Genomic DNA, 4,606 nt, shown 5'->3' with positions numbered 1-4,606 from the left:
TGATGCCGGGTAGTTCTCGCGAGACTTGGTCTCGCACATGCCTGCTAAGTAGTTCCTCTAATTATGTTCTTCTTTGATGTTTAAAAAAATGCAGTTTCTATGTCACGCCTGATATGTACTACGCTGGGAGATACAGGTATTTTGTTTTCTTTCTCTAAGAAAGAGTTTTAAAAGATTGACTGCGCCGCCCGGGAATCGAACCCGGGTCGCAAGAATGGGAATCTTGCATGATACCACTACACCAGCGGCGCGGATGAGAAAAAAGTCGTGAAAAAGCCCTTAAAAGAGAAGATAAGCGTCACAGTTTCCAAATTCAACGTACAATTTGTTATCACATACTTCTCTTTTCATCAGAGATGTATCGTTTGAAGGGACACATGCTCCCAAACCAACTATAAATTCGTACCACTGTAATGCTTCATAATACCATAATTTTCCTTTTCGCATGTCATGCCTGATACTTTTGGTCCTGTGTCTAATTTTTGTGATTCCAGTCCCATTGCTTTTCTTACCAGATCTCTCATGCTATTTCATTACATTATCTTACACTATGTAAGCTGCCTTGAGTTTCTGTGAAAAAGATCGACTAGTACGTAAATAAATAAACAAGTTTCATTGACTTCATTGGGTATCCCAGGAGAGTAAGGAGGGGTTTCTGTGGACATTAGTAAAAACCCCTTGGATCTAGTGTGATCTTCTTCTCAGGCAGAGGATTCCAGCCTCTTGAACATTTCATCTGAACTACTAATTTAAACATTTGGACACATTTGGTTCTTTAACAAATTGCTGGTGCCCTGTGCAAGTTCTTTTATTAAGGTCATTTGGTATCAGTGAATAAGGCTGCAACCTTGCACAGGTAGCCTGCTTATAGGGGTAGGAGCATAACCATAATTGCTACTTTCAACTAAACTAATAATTTAAAGCATTTCGGCACATGCTTCGAAAGGGTTTTTTTCAACAAACCACTGGTGCCCTTTATTAAGGTCAACCACATTTCGTAGCAATGAATAATATGAATAGACTGCATCCTGCTTATAGAGGTAGGAGCATAACCATAATTTACAAACCCGTTGTAGATACTTGGCTGATAACAGCTGCAAATGTAATGCCTACCTAAGTCCTGGGTGGGTCACATGTACAAGAGAACAAGGGGGTGGAGGGTTGGCACTTCCGACTGCTGGTGGAAAAATCACATTTTGGAATGCCTCCCTATATTTAAACACACACACACAAATAGAGAACCTGTGCAGCAAACTAATGGGGAACCTCTCTCTTATTTGGGTCAGTTCTCTGTTTGCAGAGATCATCTTAAACTGGAAATGCCTGGCTGGGTCAAACCAGTTGTCTATGTAGCCCAGCACCCTATTTTGTACATGCCCTAAAACAGGGATGTTAAACGCATTTGTTACGAGGACAGGATCTGACATAAATGAGACCTTGTTGGGCAGGGCCACATCAGGCTGGGCTAGGTGTGTACCTATTTAAGATTAGGTAGCAGAGATATAAATTTTATAAAGAACATAGACAAATACAAATATATATATATATATATATATATATAAACTTATATATAAACTTAAAACATGCTTAAAATGTTAGCACTCATTGGTCTTAAAGATGTTTTCTTTTTATTTCTTCTATGGGATCCAGGGAACTGGGCAAAGGAAGCTGTGGCTCTTTCCTTCCTTCCCACGGGACTCAGCCAATAGAAGGAAGAGCGGTTTGGCCTCTGCTGTGCGATTGAAAGAGCCTGGCAAAGCAAACTATTCCTCCCCCCTTCCTCCCCAAAGGAGGAGCCTCAGCCAATGAAGAAAATAGAGGTTTTGCTCTGTAGCTCCTGCGCAATTGAGCAAGTCTTGCAAAGCAAGCCATTATGCAAAAGGAAGCAAGAGAAAGGGAGAAGGAAGCAGATGACAGCCAGTTGCTAAGTCTGCATTCTTTCATCTTAGGCGGGCGAGGCAGTTGGCCCCTTTCCTGGAGCATGGCGATCTGGCAACAGTGATCCATGCAACAGTCACCTTGGACTACTGTAATGCCCTCTACATGGGGCTGCCCTTGTGACGAACCCGGAAGTTGCAGCTAGTGCAGAATGCCGCTGCCCGGCTGTTATTAGGGCTCCCCAGGTGGGAGTACATTCAGCCGGGGCTTCGGTGACTGCACTGGCTGCCAATAATATACCGGATTCGGTACAAGGTGCTGGTTATCACCTTTAAAGCCCTATATGGCCTAGGACCTACCTACCTTAGGGACCGTCTCTCCCCACATGTTCCCCAGAGAGTGCTTAGATCTGGTTCCCAAAATCTGCTAGTAATCCCCGGGCCGAAGGAGGCCTGTCTGAAGTCAACCAGGGATAGGGCCTTTTCAATTACAGCCCTCTGCTGGTGGAACCAGCTACCGGAAGAGGTGAGGGCCTTGCGGAACCCTGGGCAGTAAGACGGTCCTCTTCCGGTTGGCATATAACTGACTGGTACCTAAAAACTGCAAAGGAAGGTTGTAGAATAGCACCGCACTGTTAGATCGATTTGTTTTATTGTTTTAACTGTTGTAAATTATTCAATGTATTTAATATTTATTAACCTTATTGTTTTGAATTTTATGTTGTAAGCTGCCCTGAGCCCGCCTTGGTGGGGAGGGCGGGATATAAATCGAATAAATAAATTGGGGGCTTGATAGGAGCCCTCCAGGGGCCTGATTTGGCCCCCAAACTGCATGTTTGACACCCCTACCCTAAAAATTGCATCTGCCATTTTACAGTAGACTGTGGACATTGGCCACTCTGAGTGGACTACTCTTTAGATAGGGATTTTGGTTTTGACGTGTGCCCTGCCATAGAATGATTCACTATGCCATGAGAAACACAGTTTCTTGGGCTTTCACACACCTTCAGTCCGTTTTCAATGCTCTTTGCATTGGGATTTTACCATTTGAAAGGACAAAATCAACTTGCAAATGATGACTAAAGTGCATTGAAAACTGAAAGTGAATTGAAAGTACATTATTCAGCTTGAATGAAAGCACTAGCTGCTCTCCCACCCCATCCGATGTTTGTAATTTTAAACATGTATCTATCTGCCATCAGCTACCCAACACAATAAATCTTATTCTGTAATACTACTTGTTCCTCTTACTAGGTTCTTACTTATTTAATTTTGCTGCTGGAGTCCTTTTTTTTTTAAATTTCAAAAACATTTTATTGAGCTTAATAAAAGCATATACAAGGCAATCAATGACTGTATCACCAATCTTTGTGAATAAGCAAAAACAATAAAATGATAATACACACAAAATAAAAACAAAACAAACAAATACATAATTGGCAGCTGAATTAATAGATAACTATTTTAATCATATCCAGATTACATGAGATTGATAATATCATAGTATCTACAAGGTATATGTGAACGCAGTTGATCTACTGGGCCAGAAGAGAACTCAAGAAACGGAAGCCACTTGTACATCAGGGAATTGTTGTCTTCTGGGTCACTTGTACAACATAAGCCGTCATCTATCTTGTCCATTGCATAAACCTCCCAGATTTTTGCATACCAGATTTTAACCGAAGAAATATTGGGAGATTTCCAAAATTGAGCCAACACCATTTTAGCAGCAGTTAGTAAGAGAGATATCAGGGATTTGTTGAGTGACGTGATAGGAATACCTTTATTGTTATTTGTGGTTTGATTGTGTGTTGATATATGTCTATGTTTTTACTTTTCTTGTTTCTTTTTGTCGTGTTTATTTCTTGTCATGTATATCTATCTCTCTTTTACAATAAAAAAAACATTAAAAAAAAAAAAAAAGGAATACCTTTCCAGCAGTCTAACAATATGAGTTCCGATCTTAAGGGTAAACTGTAGCCCGTGATATCTTTGATTTTTGCTACAATCATTGCCCAAAAAGAATGCACCACTGGGCACGACCACCAACAATGAATGAACGTGCCCTCATCTCCACAATCTTTCCAACATTTGGAAGATTGATTTATTGCAATGTGACTCCATCTCTGGGGTGTTAGGTACCACCTAAACAAAAAAAATTGTGTTTGCAATTGAATATTCAATGAATTTGAAGTGTACAAAGGGGAAGACCAGATTAGTTGCCAAACTTCCTCTTTAAAATTGATTAAGCCATCCCGTTGCCAAATTTCCTGGTAAGAAAGCGAATCAATTGTATCAATTTCAAGCAGTCCTTTATAAATAAATGAAATCAATCCCTTCTGCTTTAAAGAAGGTGAGAATAACAAATGTTCAAAAAAAGTGAGGGGACAATTGAAATTATATTTCTTTGAAAGTGATGTCACTAAATTATTAGTTTGCATACATTCAAACCATGGGACTGCTTTTCCACCAATTTTGTCCTCCAAGGATTTCTTATCAAGCATATTTCCATTGGACAAAATGTCTACAACCCGACATAAATTGGATTGTTTCCAAACTGGAAAAGACTTATATAAAACCCGAGCTGAAAACAAGGAATATCTAGGAAGTGAGAAAGCGGAGACACCGGGGGTGGGGGGGTGGGGGTGGGGGCTAAAGAAAGGCGAGGTTTATCCCAAATCTGAAAAATAGCTTTAAGAAAAAGATTGGATGGGATATTTGGTGATCTG

At 40.4% G+C, this 4,606-nt stretch overlaps 1 non-coding gene across 1 annotated transcript; it reads right to left on the bottom strand.

Annotated features, from left to right (window-relative positions):
* Positions 1 to 180: 180 nt before the first annotated feature.
* On the bottom strand, positions 181 to 251 carry TRNAG-CCC (transfer RNA glycine (anticodon CCC)). The gene has a single exon. It is a non-coding gene; the product is annotated as a tRNA-Gly (tRNA).
* Positions 252 to 4,606: the final 4,355 nt, after the last annotated feature.

This window comes from Heteronotia binoei, chromosome 12, assembly GCF_032191835.1.
Source record: "Heteronotia binoei isolate CCM8104 ecotype False Entrance Well chromosome 12, APGP_CSIRO_Hbin_v1, whole genome shotgun sequence".
In the NCBI taxonomy this organism is placed as follows: domain Eukaryota; kingdom Metazoa; phylum Chordata; class Lepidosauria; order Squamata; family Gekkonidae; genus Heteronotia; species Heteronotia binoei.
The sequence above is the reverse complement of the archived record's forward strand: the minus strand, read 5'-3'. Positions and strand labels throughout refer to the sequence as shown.